General features: G+C 46.7%; 1 long non-coding RNA gene across 2 annotated transcripts; it reads left to right on the top strand.

Annotated features, from left to right (window-relative positions):
- Positions 1 to 7,912: 7,912 nt before the first annotated feature.
- Positions 7,913 to 17,492, top strand: LOC137666776 (uncharacterized). Of its 2 annotated transcripts, none has more exons than XR_011048697.1 (3): positions 7,913 to 8,122; positions 9,864 to 10,022; positions 16,949 to 17,492. It is a non-coding gene; the product is annotated as an uncharacterized lncRNA (long non-coding RNA). The 2 variants fall into 2 exon arrangements; XR_011048698.1 differs by having other exon boundaries at positions 9,861 to 10,022.
- The last annotated feature ends 597 nt before the right edge of the window (positions 17,493 to 18,089 follow it).

Genomic DNA, 18,089 nt, shown 5'->3' with positions numbered 1-18,089 from the left:
GAGCAAATCTTGCCTTATAAATTAGTATGTCATGGCAACAGGATGGCTCAATTTATTTGCAAGAGCTGTAGAGATTTTTCACTTCTGTTGCATTAGCCTGAATCCCAACCAGATCAGAGAGAAATGACAGTCTCCTAGAGATGGAAAACTGGCCAAAGGGCCGTCAGTGCCTTTGCATCTGGATCTACACTCAGAAATTTAGATTTCTGCTGGCTGGTAGGAAAAAGTGAGCATTCCCTCCATTGTGCACATCAATCCTGGTGGGATCATCTGCTAGGATGAAAAGTTCAGTGTCTGTAATGGCTGTGCCAAGGCTGCCACAGAATGGATGCTCAGGGGTAATTACACGACTGGCGTGTTTGTGAGTCTGTGAGATGGAGCCTTGTCTGAGGCTGCAGCAGCGTTGTTCATGTAGGTCACCAAGCTTAACAAGGCAGCAGTGGGAAACATGCGTGAACTGTTGCACTCATTTGGAGAAAGGACTTAATTATCTAGAGGCTTTGATGAGAAATAATTGCTAAAGGCTTTAATACAAGTTGCCATTGTCAAAGAAGTTGTTGCCCATCGGTTGCTCTGGAGGAACTTCATGTGCCCAGGCTTTCCCTGGCGTCGATGGAGCAAGCTGCCTGCACTTACCTTGCTTTCATATGAGGGTAAGACATCTTACATGAGCAGTAACCATCCACTAACCAAAGTGGGGTAACACTTTACAGTGCAGCAACCTGGTTGTGTGTCAAAGCCATTAACAGATGTCGAGGGTGTGTAAACTCTGACTCGCAGCACTCCTAAGTCGTATTCCCCTCCAACGTGCATGTGTGTCTGCCGTGTAAAAAATCTTCATGAATTAGGACCTCACCAAAGGGACGTTGCTCATATTTTACTGATCAGAAGATAAACCACAAATCGCACATAATAAAGAGTGTTTTTCCTGATTCGCACTCTTCTGAGTTAACCTCTACACAATGCTTTCTTTAATAACTCAGCAGCGTATTGCAAAAATAAACCTAAATTTGACCATCCATGTTAAAAACAAACAACCCAACACCTCTTTCATGAGAAATAACAATCTTTCGGCTATATTTTGCGCACCTAAGTAGCTGCCCCATAACACACTAATCATGACCACTAGATGTATGCAGCAGTATTACTAGATAGCTAGGGGTATCATTCTTTGCTTAGACCGTATTGTGTGTTAGTGCATCAATTTAATTTTACAGTCTGCTTTATATGACTGCTTTTATAAGCAGGGATATCATTTTACTTGCATCCTATTGCAAGCTTGTGCGTTAGTATAATTTTCCAGTTTCTTCCAATACATGCTGAAAGCAGTTGGCTTTTTCCCATGGACTTCAGTGTATGTTGATCAGGAATTTACTGATTAATTTGAAAAACGGTATATTGTAATAATCCTGCAAATGTTTTCTGACCAACTCCTGTGATACAGGACATCATCCTACAGTAGCATTTTTGGCCTATTCTTGTGTGTTGTGTAAATGAAAGCGATTTTCACAGCTGGCTTTCCTGTCAGTTCTTCCTGCTGCTTAGAGATTAGATCTCCTAATCTGGTTTTATCATTTCTGTGAATCAGCCATACTGGTTTAAACGATTCTGCTCTGCTAAGGCCATGGAGTGCTTCCAGTGTGAGGGTGCCCTCTCAGATGTGAGCCTTGGGGCTAGCCCGACCGTGGGAGCTGTGCTCACATCCTCTGCGGAAATCTTTGGAGACGTGCTCTCAGATGAGAACATTAGTTTTTCACAACCTGATTAAGTAGAAATCAAAATGTTTTTGCCAAGTTTGCTGGGCTGGGAGGAAAAATCTGGAATACGTGGATGTAGGTGGAATCTCATGAGCTTCCCTGGAGAGACCTACACCAGCGTGTATCGCTGTGCAACCGAGAGATTGCGGTGGCAAAGCTTAATCAGCAGCAAAATGAGTTCTCCCTAAGTCCATTAGTGTCATAGCTGGACTGGGCTGGGGGGTGTAACAAGTAGTAAACAACAAATGACTTCGGGTCTTGTAAGTCGGCATGTGGAAATGGAGCCCCGCTGTGTTTCATGACCATCTGAGTCGCACATGCTCAGCGAAGGTGCTTGTGATTTGGCCGTTATCTCTGTATGGGGGAAAAGTGGAAGATAAATCTGAAGGTTTTTCCAGACGAAAGGAACTTATCAAGTAGTACTGAAAACAGATGGCGCAGAGCCAAGCTTGGATTTGGCCTTTATTTTGAGCTGAGTAGAAAGAAACTGTGGCCAAGGATCAGCTGGAAAACCATTTAACTCTCTTTGAGATTGAACAGCAGCTTTGCTGAGAAAGTCTAATTTGGAATACAAGCATGAGAAAAATCAAGAGAGCGATGATTTATACAGCGATTGACAGCATGTCATGTCGGACAACCTGCAAACTCACCTCCTGAAGGTTATACTGTGTATGATCATGTACGCTGATGAGGTGGAGCTATAAAATATGAGAGGTTATAGAGGAAAAAATGCTGCTTCTGATCCTTTTGACCTCTTCTGATGCGCCTTTCCCATATACTCCCTGTGTCTCAAATTCTGTTTCAGGCACCAACTCTGTAAGGGCAAGTGAAGGTAGAGGGATTAGATCAACAAATTCATGCATCCTAATATTGAGGGCTTTTTTATTTGTTGAATTCCTCATTGTTGCATCTCTGTTCTCTGACAGCTCATGTTCTCTGTTCCTTCAATTGACCATACTTTCTGTGAGTCTTTATTCTCAGTTTTCTTTATAGAGTGCTCAGTCCCCTTCCCTTATTCTGGAGAGCAGCCCTGCAGAAAGGGATCAGGGGGTGCTGGTTGACAGCAGGCTCAACGCGAGTCAGCAGTGTGCCCTGGCAGCCAGGAGGGCAAACAGCATCCTGGGGTGCATTAAATACACCAGTGACCAGTTGACAGCTGGTCAAAAGAGGTGATTATCCCGCTGTGTTCAGCGTTGGTGCAGACTCACCTGGAGTACTATGTGCAGTTCTGGGCCCCACAATTTAATAAGGATGTTAAGATACTTGAATGCATCCAGAGGAGGGCAACAAAGCTGGTGAAAGGGCTGGAAGGAATGTCTTGAGAGGAGTGGGTAAGGACTTTGGGTTTGTCTAGTTTGAAGAAAAGGAGGCTGAAGGGTGACCTCATGACTCTCTGCAGCTTCCTGAGGAGAGGAAGTGGAGAGGGAGGTGCTGAGCTCTTCTCCCTGGTACCCAGTGACAGGACATGTGGAAATGGTTCAAAGCTGTGTCAGGAGAGGTTTAGACTGGACATTAAGAAGCATTTCTTTACCAAGAGGGTGGTCAGACCCTGGAATAGGCTTCCTAGAGACGTGGTCGATGCCCCCAAGCCTGTCAGTGTTTAAGAGGCATTTGGACAATGCCCTTAACAACATGCTTTAATTTTTGGTCAGCCCTGAAGTGCTCAGGCAGTTGGACTAGATGATCATTGTAGGTCCCTTCCAACTGAAATAGTTCTGTTCTATTCTATTCTATTTCTCCGAAGGACAGCCCCAAACTGTTCTCGTGCCTTTGTTTCCTTTTCCTCCCAATGCATTTCCTTCCTTTGATCTCTCAAATCCAAGAAAAAATTAATTACAAATGTTTATTCTTACAAGTAGTTTTGACCTTCGGCTCCTATTCTTGCTTTTTTGAGATCATGAAGTCTTAGGTGGATTCCTTCCACTTGCAAGGAGATTTTCTGCTGAGTGGCCTCCTGCTCTGGTCCACATCTTCAGCTTATGTGAGGAAGAGCTGGGACAGTCCTCTCTGGTGCTGAGCATCTTTTGAGGAAGACAAGTGTGAGAAGTGTGACCATAAGTGCCTCTCAAAGAGGTGTTTGGGACAGGATGAAAAGGAAAAAGGAGAAAGTATTTTGAATTTCTGTGTAGTTAGGCTATCACACTTTTCCTCCTTTTTTAATGTAAAGACAGGAGATGAAAATAATTTCATTGCTGAGCTAGGATGTTGTTGTTGGATATTTCACAGGATGTTTAAGATGACTTTTTCGATTAGTTGAGGAATTGTCTTAATTTCAATTGTATTCTCCCCATAAATGATGGCTGCTGCTTTTCCTCCTTTCTAAAGTGATTGGAGCTGTACAGATGAGAAATGGTAGATGGGATTATTGGCTAATGGCTATTTTAGTGATTTAAGGCACGTTGGGGCTATTGTACAGGGATTCCCCTCCAGTGTTTAAGTGAGCTGATTTTGCTGTACTGTGGCTAGAAGGAAGAAAAGATTCTATGAAATAGGCCCATCTCCTGCTTAGCTGTGCGGTGAGATGACTCTGGATGGCCAGATCTTTGTGCCGAACTGCATATAAATTTACCCATTTCTCATGTCTTGCAGAGCAGCTGTGATATCCAGGTTGGCTTTGAATTCCATCTCTCTTCAGTCTGCAGTAACCAGCCCTTTAGGTAAGGTCACGATGCAGGATGCTCTTGGATCTCCATGTGAAGTAGAGGCAATTTTTACTCTTAAGGCAGTCCTGGTGCTTCTTGAGCCCTAGTGAAGAAAGGATGTGGGTTTTTTGTGGTGTTCTCAGCTGAAAGCCTCAAGTCCTTGCTGCTTCTTCATCTCGAGTCCAATGCCAGCTTTCCTATTTTTACTAAGGATAAGGCTGGTGCCTGTAAGTTAGGTGCAGGGTTCTTATGAGATTCCTAAGAAAAATCCCACAAGAGCTAACCTCAAATCCCATTCTGCTCCAGCTGCAAAGGAGAGGTCTCTGGTCTGCCTTCTTTACCATAAGCACTGAGCAGTGATATTAGGACAGATTTCCAAAATAAAAACCCCATCAAACCAGAAGGCACTGCATACACTATTTCCAGTGGCAAAAGTGAGACTTGTCAATGCATTGTTGGAAGGCATTTCAGTATTCAAGATATTCAAACCTGTGGGACATGTACTTATGATTGCTTGATATTTCCCAGTTATTTTTAACTGATGTATCATCTGATGCAAATATCTCTCTATAAAATGCAGAGTAGCTCAAAGATGAGAGCTCCTAAAGTCTTGGTTCAGGCAGCATTTTATCAACCTTTGGAATTCAGTAAGAACTAAGAAAAAGTTAAAGATCTGTCTCAGAAATTGGAGATGTAAACATCTGCTAGGCTGCCTTTTGCATCCTGTAGGGAGTTTGTGCACTTTTTATAGCAGCTCTTGTCTTTGCATAGCACCTAACACTGGGGTTTTGAGCCATCGCTTGGGATCCCTCTGCACTATTGCACAGCAGTTAGTTAATAAGAAGACATTGTTCTCTGTAATGTAATGCTATTATTATTTCAAATATTTTGTTAAAGTTCTTTAATCTCTCCTTGTGATCATCCCCTTCTGCATTTTTAATTATCAGTGTTTTAAATGAAGAAATGCTGAAGCATGAAAGGTTAGGTAAGGAAACATTCAACACCAAGAAGCCCTCTGCTCAGAGGGGCTTTGAACAGGACTGTTGTACTGATTTGTTGAACCAGAGCCTGTGTTTTATCAGCAACGCATATGTCAAATCACACTGTGCACAACAGATGTACTTACAGCTTCTAATAGGAAAAGAGACCCCGTTCTGTGAGGTGCTAGATGGGAGGGAACAAAAAGAGTGAGGTGGGTTTTTTTTAAATGGGGAATGATGGAGTAGGTCTATGAGAAAAAGATTCAGCTTGTTGCAAATTTGAGGGAAGCTGGTTTGCTCCTGATTCACGGTGATTCATGAGCTGTCACACATCAGAGACCAAACCAGCCTGGTGCTGACAACGTGCGTGACCTGAGCGGTCACCTAAAGCAGCAGTGCCACTGGGCAGGGTGATGCAGAAAGGACTGGGAAGCGAGGCTGGACTGCTGCTCCAGGAGGGGACAGCCCACTGCATTGCTGTGTAGCAGTGGCAGCAAAGTGTTTGCCTCAGGAGAAATCAAAAAAATAACTGAGGCTGTTGGCTTGAAGGTTATGCCGTGCTTTCTCCAGCATGGCCTCAGCCAGCACCCAAGGGAGAGAGGGCATCACTTAGGGGTCTGCAGGCTGCCTTGGGACCATGTTCAAGGGGGGCCTGAGTCTGGACGGTAGGTCCAGCTGAAAGAGACTAATCTTTTCTCCAGGCTCTTGGGCTGGAGGTTTCATTAATGAACCATGTTCACCTTCAGATATAACTGGTGAGACTGGCTCTGTCCTTGCCATGTCCTTCTTCTGGCCAGCAAGGCTATACAGACCCACTCCTTGGAGTACAAAGGACAGCAAGCTGTGATGTTTCTTTCTATTTGACAGATTTCTCTTCATTTTACCATAAAACAGCACCTAATCAATAGCTTTACTATGACAGGTCTAAACCAAAATACAGTCCTGCTACCCAACCCTTTGGCAGTTGTCCCAGGTGCAGGCTGTCCTGTTCCTGATGTGTTGAATGACATTGGGCAATGTCTACCAGCATCTCCAGCTGGGCAGAAGCTCTGTCCTCCCTCAGGCCTACATCTAGCCATGCATTTTGGGCCCCATTTAACTTGCTGTCCTGCAGAATAGCAGTGTTGAACAGGGGGAGGAGAGGGTATGCATGAGATTATTTGTAGCATGTTGAAGAAACCAGGTGGAGTGTAAATAGCAACTTTGATCAACCCTTGAGCTGAGTGTTGCTCAGGAAGCCCAACACAAATGCCCCTACTCTCGGTGGAAGGATGGGCAGCCCCCTGCCTTGCGTCCTGCTGGCTGTTTGTCCATGCAGCACACTCTCCAGCTACTCTTTCTTGCCTCGGGCCAAGGGTAATTGCAGTTATTTCACAGACATCACCATCCAATGGGTTTTCTTAAATACACAGCAGGGATGGGCCTGATCTGACTAAGATCTTTGAGTAGGTATGTTATTCCCACATTAAAGCCAATTAAATTTGGAGGGGTATGAGTGAGAGCAAAACTTAGCCCAGTTTGTCTTCTCTGTGAATTGGTTCATGTTGGCTGAGATTGAGTCTCACATTTTTCCTCGAGGCAGAGGCTCCTGTACGCATGAAGGCCAGGACTTACAGGGAGCCATGGGGAGGGCTTTGATCTCAAAATTGCCCCATTTGAAATTGCAGATGAAAAACAGGAATTAATAAAACAGCAAGCAAGCCTGCAAGTGAATCATTTTAACTTCTCCTAGAGCAGGCTCGGTCCCAGTGCCTCTGAAATAGGAGCACGACTCTGGCAGGAGCCATGTGTTACCCCAAGGGTACTGAGATGCAATGCTCCTGGAGCAGGCTCGGTCCCAGTGCCTCTGAAATAGGAGCACGACTCTGGCAGGAGCCATGTGTTACCCCAAGGGTACTGAGATGCAATGCTCCTGATGGCCTTGTTGCAGCAAGAGCGAGGACATGCCACCGTTGGGAGGGGGAGATGCCAGCAGAGGAAAGCAGGATTAGCTGTGGATGGGAGTGCAGCACGGCTCTCTGAGAGCGGTGGTGATGGGGAGCTGGGAGCCAGAGCAGGAGGCTTTGGAGGAGCAGGTCTGTGTAGCCACCACTTTTGCCCTGAGCTGGGTGCATGCTGTAGAGCCATTTCAGCATGGCACAGTGCCCAGGCAAATTCGGCTCGCTTTGCACTGTAACGCTGCTCTGCAGCTTCCAAACCAGACCTGACTTGCACCCTGCCAGCTCCGAGCAGGAGCGGAGCAGCCTGAGCCTGGTGAATAGACATGCCCTGAGGATATGTCTACATTGCCGTGCAGAGGTGAGACCTGGGCTTGGTGAGACAGACCTGAGCTAGCTCTTGGGAGCCGCGGGGCTGTGATGCACCGAGGGCACGTGGGGTGTGTGTTCCTGGGCTCTGGGAGAGGGGTGGAGGAGGAGGGAGGTTTCCAGTTTCAGTGAGTCTCGTGACACTTTTGGGGACTCGGGCTGGGTGATGGAAGGACCTTATGGGCTGTCATGTGCTATGCTCACCAGTGGGTTGGCCATTCCCTAGAGATCATGCAGGAAAATCACGTCCAGCAGCACTACGAAGTGAACAAAGCAGTAGTGCTGGAGTTTGGGTAAAATACATTGCTGTCCTCCTTAGAACACATGAATCTGGGGGTTTGACTGAGGATCCTCAGCCCTGTACCCTGGCACTGGGACAAGCCTCAACCCTTCAATCAGGTGGTTCATCTCCTGGAGACCAAAACCATCTCTGCAGGGTACGAGAGGAGACAAGGGGTGCGGCGTTCACTGGGTGCCCAGCTGTGGGTAGGGTGCATGGGCATGTGTGATGGGCCGATTCAAGAACCCGTGGCTGCAGGTTGTGCTAATGCTCTAAGCTCCATATGCATGAGGACTTAGAGCAAGAAAAGAATAAAAATAGTAGAAACAAGTAAAACTAGCTTCTGGTGAGAAGAATTCTAAGAGGCTGGTTGAAAGAAGTTGTAATGCATGTGAAATTTTAGGCTTATTTTACCTTCTGCCTTCCTTATATTCTGGTTGCAAGTCATATTTCTGTATTTCTTAAGTTCCCGGCTATTTTATACCTGTTTTCCCTCTACCCACCCTGCACCTCACGTAATCCATGAAGAAAGTTCCTATGTTTGAATTTGCCGTGTTGGCTCATGAAAATCTGCCCAAACTTTCCCTCAGAAGCAGGAGGACAGCCCTGCATGGGATCCGTGCTGCCCACAGAACAGGTGGCTGTATCCATATGAGCCATTTTGGTTCACTTTACACTCAATTGAAGAGAAATAGGCACTTCCCACCCTATGGCAGCCCTCTCTCATAAATCTGTTAGAGTGGTACTTTGAGGAAACATTTTCTTTCCACTGATTGGAAACAGATTTTAGATGGCCCCAGCAGATGTTCTCCTCTGAAGGAGTCCCACCTCCTAAGTCTGCGCTGCTTTATCTTTGCTTATTCCTGAAATTATACAATATTACAGAGACAAAAAAAGAGTTAGAGAAGGAAATGGTCAGAAGAGGCTTTATCAACCCAAATCACAGGTGATTTTCACCGAGATCTTGGGAAATAAAGTCTGGTGTGAGAAAGTGGCTTAAAGCCAGAAGGGTGGTGGCAGCACCTGGAAAAGGAGCAGAGATGATCTCCTGCCCCAGCAGCTCTAGACACCTGCGAGGCTCCTCTGCTCTTGGCACTGGGCACTAGATGGCATCCAAGGGGGGAATTTGGGCTCCTGAATGCATCCCTGGGCTCTGAAATGGTAATTGCCACTGGATCCAAAAATGGGGAACCCATATGGATGGGGAAAAAACCAAAAAGGCCAAGGAGGTGGACTTTTCCCAGCTCCTGTTGCCATCCCGTTGGGGTACAACTCACTCCAAGGTCTGCTCCACTGTCTCAGCTGAGTGCTGGGATGCGGGGGAAGGAAAATAATGTGACGGGATGAAGAGCAAAGGCATCATCCACAAGTCAAGGTGCATTAAAGCCTGCATGGATGCATTCACCCATGTCCTCTTTTTCCCCTGAATGCTGCCAGCCTTGTGGGTTCTTGGATGTGTAGCAGGCTGCACATGTTGCTGTCTGTTCCTGTGCTGTCCCTCGGTGTGTCCCCTAAGGTGTGCAGCCTGGGGACAGCTGTAGGTGACTGGAAATGCAGCTGCTCTGAGCTGGAAAACACTCCCTAAGGAGGGAATTACCTTTGCTTTATCCATGTTGTTTCCTAAATAAGCCAAGTTGTCCCTAGGCCATTAACGGGCTTTGGAAGAAAGCAGAAGCACCGCAAGAGATGGCTCTTGCCTGGGTGATTTTTTTCCTTTGCCTTGAAGGTGTCTTTCTGCTGGCGTGGGATGCGGAGGGGGAGAGTTCAGCATCTCTCTCTGTCCTATGTCTGTGCCCTCCTGGGAGGGAGCGTTCAACTTCATCTCCAGGCAGGATTAGACCCCCCCCCGCCAGCCTGGGTATCAAAACATTTGCTTTTATCATCTCTCACACAAGCAGCGACCATGAACAAGCTCCTTGGGAGAGGCAGCTGTGCTCGGCGATGTGGCTCAGCCCCGGTCTGGTACGTGGGGCCAGGATCCAGCACTGAAGGCGCTGATGTGTACGTCATGGGGGTGCACGTGAAGGTGCGAGGAGCCAGATGAGATGCCAAAATGAGTAAGTGGCTGTGGGTGGCTGCCTGGAGGCAGAGGAGCCATGGGAGGGACACGACACTCCCTCCCTGCCTTGTTTGCATGTTGCAGGTGACTTTGTGTTTAACAACTTAATGAGCGCTGTGCAATTACCAGCCTCATTTGCATGTGCCCTGGCCCTGGTTTGGAGGAGTTACAGGTCCTAGTGTGTGCTGGAGGTGGCTTCACGGCTGTCTCTCTGGAGCCTTTTCGCTCTCTCTGTAGATGAGCACAGGGGTCTCAGGGCTGCAGCATCCCACCCGGCATGGGCTGGGCTGCCCGCAGAGCCCCGCAGCAGGCAGGAGCTGCCCTGACCTTATCCTCCTGTCTGCAGCACCCCGCCTCACTGCCCCCGCAGCCCTGCAAGGGAGAAAGGATGGGACCAGGCGCTTCATTCCCCCACTTGCTTAATCACAGGCATTCACTCCTGGGCATAAATCTGTCTTGAGATTTGTGTGACAGGCGGGGAAGGAGCTGTCGGGGTTCAACGGTTGCTTCACCGCCTGGAGGTCCAGCACCAAAAGGGGCTGGGTCTCATCACCGCCCAGAAACCATTTTCCCTCTGAAACACCATTGTGCTCATGCTTTTTTTTTTTTTTTTCCCTTGTGTTTTTCTCATGTGAATACAGCTCCAGGCAGGGATGCAGGAGAGCTTTATCGAGGTTTGGTTGGAGTTTGAAATAGTTTTCTTCCCAAAAGTATATGTACCTACAAGAAATAACTTCAGCCCAAGCCCTGGGTAGCCCAGCGTTACTACAGACTGCTGTTTGTGTGCCCGTTTCTTTTACCTGCAATTATGGGGAAATTGCTGTCGTGTAAGCAGCGGGCTGTATGAATAGCTTTATTATTTGTTATTATTAGACCTCGATGTGTGTTTTTCTTGAGATCATATCTGCACAAGAAGGCACAGTAATAATAGCCTTTTGGACTGGCCAGCTTTAATTTCTACGGACTGTGAAACTTTTGAAGCGAGGTGCTGTTTACCTCTTTCTTTTAAAGTCGATGGTATTAAGCAGACAGTCGCAGCAAAGAGACCTCTGCGTTGCCCGGGCTGAGTTCTTCTGAGGGCAGGCGGTCATGTTGTGCTCGCTCTCCTCGGCTGGCATCAGCAAAAGGGTCTCTAGTTACAGCCCGGTGCCAAGCTATTTTAGGAAGCAAGATTCCCCTTTCGTGGAATTATTTTTCATGTGAGTTCAAGTACTGCGCTCATTTGTACTTCTCTCTTTCTGTTTTGGTCTGTTCTACCTCTCGCCTTCAGGTAGGGTGTGTAATGTAGAGAGCAACAGCTTCTCAACTTGTGACAGCAAGGTGCTGAGTATGGAAAACACGACCAAGAATGGGTGAAGAAATAGGAAAAGACCATGTTTTTTCTTTGAGGACCATTATCAGGAGCTTTGCATCAAAGTCCGGTAGGAAAGAGTAAAATCAGGGCTGGGTTCCTGAATGCACATCAAGACCTAGCAGTATTTTTTGGGCCACTTTGTCCATGCGGACACAAGCACGCATGGTTGCAGAGTCACCCAGGCTGGCAGTCTCTGAAAAGAAGATGAAAACAAAACCAAATTGAAACAGCGCCTTGTCAGACTTGTGCGATTTGTACTTTTGGCGTTGGGTTTGTTACCCCAAAAGTCACCTCGCGGTTGGTGTTTTGCTCCACTTTCCGAGCAGCTGGGGGTCTGAGGCTTCGCTAAGAGCAAGAGGGCTGTAAACATGGGTGCGTGGCCGCAGAAGGGCGGGCAGCCGAGAACAGATAAAATGAGAACTCAAAATGCATCACTTTGGGAGGTCTTTTTCTTTAATTTTTGAATCTCGGTATTTCAAAACAGTCTCGGGGTTTTGAAACAGAAGGATTTTGACATTTAGTGTTTGGTGTTGGCAGTACTGGATAAAGGAGATAAAGGGGCCCATGACAGAGCACACGAGCTATTTGTGATCTATTGTGCAACAACTGTCAGTGAACCTGTGTCTTTGTGTGTTTAAAGTGTATTTCCTGACATTTACTGGCAATTTTAAAGGGATTTACTCTTTGCTGTTTCGTAATCCCTGGTTCAGAGCAAATTTGCAGATTTTGAAGTTCAGAAGAGACCATAAATGCCGTAGTCTGAGTCTCTGGATAGCTCAAGCCACCTAACTTCATCCTCTCCTGTACTGAGCCCAATACTTTGTGCTCAGCTACAGCATGTCTTCCATAAAGGCACGATATGAAGGTGGAAAGATCAACCACTAACCCAACAGCTTGTTCCAAGATCTGATTATTGTCACCATTTAAAATAAAATGGGTAATGTACTTCTCATTTTTTCTTTGTCTGCCTTTGGCTAGAAGAAGAATTTATGCCTAAACATTCATCTAAAAGCAAATATTTCTTTAGCCCTTTTGAAATAAAGCAAAAGATAGGCTGGATATATATTGCAGTGAATCTGCGTGGCTTTACAGAGAAAATAGTGGTTTGATTCTGTAGCCTGCAAGGCAGGTCGCATGCATTTGTAAAGTCATTTGAGCTGTATTAAGGTCAGTATCATAACTGAACATCATTTCTTTTAGTGGCTTTTCTTCTTTATAGACATTTCTTCAACCTTTTGAAATCCAATGTCCCAAGCAAAATTAAACTGGCACAGAAAAGTGAAGTGGGAAGGGAGGGTTGTGCACTGAAGGGAAAAAAAAAAAAACATTTAACTGGAAATGTGTGTGAGAAATGGGAGTGGGCCTGCCTTGACCCCTTCTGGCTATTAAAAGGCTATATTGCAAGATAATTTGAGAGACTATTGTAGCTAGAGAGAGGATGTGAACCAAATGTTCCATACTGAGTCAGTAATTTGAGTGCTGTAGTTTTGTAATGTGCTGCTAACCCAAACCATGGATCCTACCACTCCTGAGTTTTGGGGCTGGGCTCTTACCACCATACCACACCGCCTATGTGAAAGCATTCAGAATACAAACAGGGGACAAAATCCTTTTCAGAGCTATAAAATCATCTTCTGTTGTAAGGAGCTTGATCGCTTTTGGCAAGACTTTCAAAGAAAGCAGTGTCGAGATCCTCTCGATGAATAGGAACATTAATATATTAGGTATGTATTATGTAAATCCATACCTTAGTGGAGCGCTAGATAAGATAAATGGGAGCAAAGAGCAGAGATTTTTGTGTGTACTGTGCCCCTTGAAGGCTTGGTGCAGAACTCACAGCCCACAGGGACATTGAGGTCCTGCAGCCCCCTCCTGCTCCCGGGCCACTCGAGGGGCTGCCGCAGCCTAAATTTTAGCCTAAATTTTTACCCCAAACCACCTAAGTTTTGTCAGCCTGCGGCACAACCTTGCTCAGGCCACAGCACTGCAGGGTTATCCTCGAAAAACCTCTTTTCTCCCCGTTTTGTTGCAAGCGGTTCCTTTGCAGTTTCAGTGCAGGTGGAGGAAAGCTCCTCCTTGGCAGAACCGGGCTGTGCAGCCCCTTTGCACCCCTGGACATCGCATGGCACAGAGGGATCGAGGCGCTGGTGGCCGGGGTTACTGCAAACCCCATTCGTGTGCTGAAGCAAATATTTGGGGAGGGTCCACCTTAGCCCTTGCAAACACATTTAAATGCTTCAGGATCGCTGACAATGAATTATCGAGATAGAGACTTGAGAGCAGATAAGCCCCAGGGCTTGTGCATTGTATACAGACACCCAGGTGACCCTCGCGTCTCACGTGAGGCGGCAGCGGGAGGGATGTTGGAGCTCCTCCCTGGCATGTCTCCATTTTCATGCTGTACATTTGTGTGAGACAGGATTGATAGAGGGGACCCCCACACACAGGGCCATGTGCTTCACTTTTTTCTCGCACTGCTTCATCTCTTGATGAGCCCCGCTGTCGCTCTGTATATATTTTACTTAAGATGTCTTTCAAAAGCCTCTCCCTGCTTCCCTGCTTACACACCCAGGCCCCTCCAGGACCAACTCATCAGAGCAGCGTCTTGGCTCGCGTTCAGAAGACACAAGCCCATGCACGCCGCCTTCAAGGCCGCTCCTTGGCTCGGCATCACCTTTCCTGTTGCCCCACCGTGCTGGTGGCCAGCCACGCACCTGCCCCGTCAGTGCCCGTGTTCGTCGGGGGCTTGACACTTTGAAGGTGATGCCAAAAGCTATCGGGTGGCCTGTAAAATGGTTTGGTCTAGACATGGAAAAAGATATATTTTCTTTTTTCTTTCACTTTTCATTTGGATGCAGAGCATTTTCAACCAGGTTATTGAGATAGTTTGCAACCAGAAATCAATCCAGGCTGAAAAAATGTAGGTGTACCTGTTTACATTATAAACCACAACTGTTTGTATCCTGCAACAAACATCTGGGAAGCGTCCAGACCAGACATTACAAACGTGTTAACTGCCCTGAGTTAACCGGTAATCAATTCAGGGCTAAAAACTCGAGTGTGGACCTTTCCTCTGAGACTGCTGTTTATAACGGGGCTTTCATTTAGATCCTGACCTAGAAGCGTAATTAAACCGTGGCACATTCTTGACTTTCAAACAAACTTCTGGGAGCTCGCCAGCGCAGAGCACAGACCCAGATTTTACCAGGTTTGAAACGAGCGGCGATGTACCACCTCTTTCATTAACTGGTCTTGACGGTGAAAATGCCTGCCCGGTAGAAATTGTGAATTATACAGACTAGCCCTTTAAGGCTCTGCTAACAAACACATGAAAGGGTTTGAGGGAACTATATGAAAATACTGGTCTATTGAAATCCTTTTTAATGCCACCAGTTGGGGAGAAGGTGTATTATTCAGGGCTGGAATTTCGAATAATTAACGTGTGTCTTTTGTAATTAAGACACTGCTTTTGATTTTTGTAGTCCAAGTTTGCTTCAATTTCTCCATCAGTACTGGGCTGTATCACCAGGCAATGGGAAACCGTAGCCATGACCCGCTGGCGCTGCTTTGGTGGGGCTGAAGGCTTTGTTTTTTCCAGGTAAATGCTGAGGAAGGGCAGTAGATGGTGCTGTTATTCTCTTTTTTGAGGACAGGGACTGAAGACAAGAGGCACAGCTAGGACTATACACAAGGTGTTACCAGTCCCCAGTGTCCCCCAAATCATAAATCAGGCTCCTTCAAGTCACAGGATTTGGCCTTCAGAAAATCTTCAAATTAAATCAAAAGTCGTCCTTTTCTACAGCTTGTCCGTTTTGATCTTTCAGATGACATTTGAAAGTCATGTTTTCGAGATTTTGTTGTAATCATGTCATTTGAAATTTATCTCTTTTTTTTTTTCTTTCCCCTTTGTAATAATGCAAAGTGGAATCCTCTAATCATGCCAGGAGCCAGCAAGATTTAGGGGAGCTAAATTAAATTAAGGAGAAACACCAGGATTGTGAAACTTGGCAGTAGTACAGATGCTGGTTTCAAAAGAGACTGGACTTGAAGGTTGTTGGCAAATCGAATGCATCTGACCCCGAGTGATTTGGGATGCCAGGAACGGGTCCGTGACCACAGAGCTTCCTACCCCGTGGTCTGGACGCACATGCTTGAGGGATGACCCTCCTGACTTGCATCAATCTGGATACCCAATTTCCTGAACAGCAGCAAATTCTGTATCAGGATGTCATTTATCAGCTAATTTTTTTAAATGACCTGAAGATTTATGAGGCTTGATTCTTCCCAGTGGCACTGGAGAGGGCAGAACTGGGCCCCCTTTGGAGTTCACTTTTATTTGCCAGGTCTAAGTCTAGCCTTAGCAAACATTTCTTAACAGGGCAGCAATGATTGTGCCGGTTGGACAAGCTGGTGCTGGTGAAGGTGACCAGCACATGAAAGCAGGCAGGGGACATGGCATCTCTCCTGCCCTGCACCTCCTCCTGCCTCAGGGTGGGCTTGGCAATGCCCCCAGCTCCCTCCCCACGACTCGCAGCCCCTCTCCTGGTGTTTCCTCCAGCAGCAGCTGATGGTGCTAAAAATAGTCTTGAACAGGGTAGTGGTGGTTCAGCTTTGGACTTTCCAGAAGTTTACTGGTATTCTGGCCCCATGACTCCAGTTCAGGCCACCTAATGTGCAGCACGTAACCTTGCTCCGATTTCCCCATTCGGTGGGGAACAATCTCAGATAACGTACGGATAACAACCAGCGGACTGAACACAGCTCACTTTCTTATTTTAGGATTGCTATAGACGTGATCATTAACAGCTCCAAGAAACACAATAGGCAGGGCCTGGTCCTTCCCCTCTCCATGTCCCCTCTCCAGAAGAGCTGCTGCCAAATCCTCCCTGTGATGGAAAAGCAAAGTGGGTTCCTATATAAAACCCTGCTGTAGGTCTGAGGGGGCAGCGGTGGTTTGGCGCTGACAACGAGCGTCCAACCATGCACGCTTTAGACATCAAACTGCTCTGCAACATCATTCACATTTGCAGCACACTAGGAAGAGCAGGAGAGATCCTCTACGCTTGCAAGTGGAGCAGCCAGGTGTGCTGGGGCCGCATCCTGCATGGCTGAGGAGCAGCCCCGGAGCCGGGGCCCGTGCCGGCACAGGGCAGCGCTGCTTGCCGGGCTGTCGCTGTGCCCCAGCAGTAATGCTGGACTAATGAAACACATCGTAGGGACTAATTAAAGTTGTGCCGGGCCAAGGGGAGCGGGATGGGGTAAGCGAGAGTGTAAGGGCAGGCTACAGATCCACTCCCCGCTCCAACAAATAGTTATTTTACATTAAATAACATGTGGGATAAACTACTTCCATGAGCCTCAGCGCAGAAACCGGAGCTGCCTTCCTTCCCTTCTCTCTCCCCAAACCCACCCTGTGTACCAGGGGGAAACACAAGCTCTCGACAGGCTCCTCTTTCCCCAAACCAGACCTTACTGTCCCCCTTGGACATACTCTTCTGTGGACAATAGAGAAAAAAGTAAAAACAGGAACTCTTTTTACTGGTTGTGTTTTTTTCTTTTTTTTTTGACAGAAGCGATACCCTTTGGCCTGGGTCATGATGACTGGTCATGCTGAATGAGGAAGAGCTTCTCTCAGTTTTAAATTATTGCCATGTAATGAGCAGGTTTCCATGTAGTCATGTCCCACAGATACAAAGGCGCAAGGGGCAGCATCCAGTTCCCACCCCTCTTCCCATTCCAGGAGCAGTCTTAAAGAGCTTATTCTCTTAAAATGACAGGACTGAATATATAAAACACAATTCCTGTTTTAATATTGTTGGGTTCTGAAATATCCCGGTTAACGCCTAAATCTGCGCAAGAACAAGTGTTACTGCAAACATTTCATCTTCCCATAGATGATAGCAGTGCTGCATTCCTTGTTCCCCAGAGGTCTGGTCTGGCTGAGATGGGAAGGTGGTGAAAATGTTGTGATATCAGTCGGTCTCCAAAAACGCAGAGCAAAACTCACTAGTAACATAAACTCAATTGGTTCAGATAATCTATATGAAGAAAAACCTCATGGGAATTTAGAGTCTGACTGAAAGGGAAAGCTGAGCCCTGAAAGGATAGCTGTTGCATGGTATATTCAATAATTGCATTTATGAATAAACAATTAATTATTACCAATGAATCTCCTGCGTATTATTGACAAAGACACAGAAGCCGCTTTTTGGTGCTGCTGACTTACCCATTGTCAAGTGTGAACTGAGCAATTGTAGTGGCTGCTCCCTTAAGAAATTGTCCAAGATTCAGACTTATTTGTGCGCCCTTGCTCGCATCAATTAACAGTACAATCTTTTTGTTATGAAAATGCAAACATTAGTAGCCTGAGGGGCCTTGTAAATGCAAATATAAAACTGTAATTTCAATTTCCCTTTAAGTACAAAAAAAAGGCTCTTTTTTTTTCGTCTGTTTGCTGTTACAATGACAGGTCTCTTTTAATTTCCTTGCTTTAAATGCAAAATTGAATTTAACCCAGGGAATTTTAGTGGGGATCATTTTCAATCAGCAGATCTGGGGATGGGGGGAGGCTCCTCTCGCAAGGGCCAGGCTCTGAAGGGTGCGAGGCAGGGTGGATGCTTGGCCCCGCAGCGGAGGTGGTGAGCTGGGCTGGGCAGTGTGCCTGCAGCTGGCGTGGGGCTGGCCCCCTCGGCTGGCAGAGAATTCCCACGT

Source organism: Nyctibius grandis, chromosome 8 (assembly GCF_013368605.1).
Source record: "Nyctibius grandis isolate bNycGra1 chromosome 8, bNycGra1.pri, whole genome shotgun sequence".
NCBI lineage: Eukaryota > Metazoa > Chordata > Aves > Nyctibiiformes > Nyctibiidae > Nyctibius > Nyctibius grandis.
This window is presented reverse-complemented; position numbering and strand designations above follow the sequence as displayed.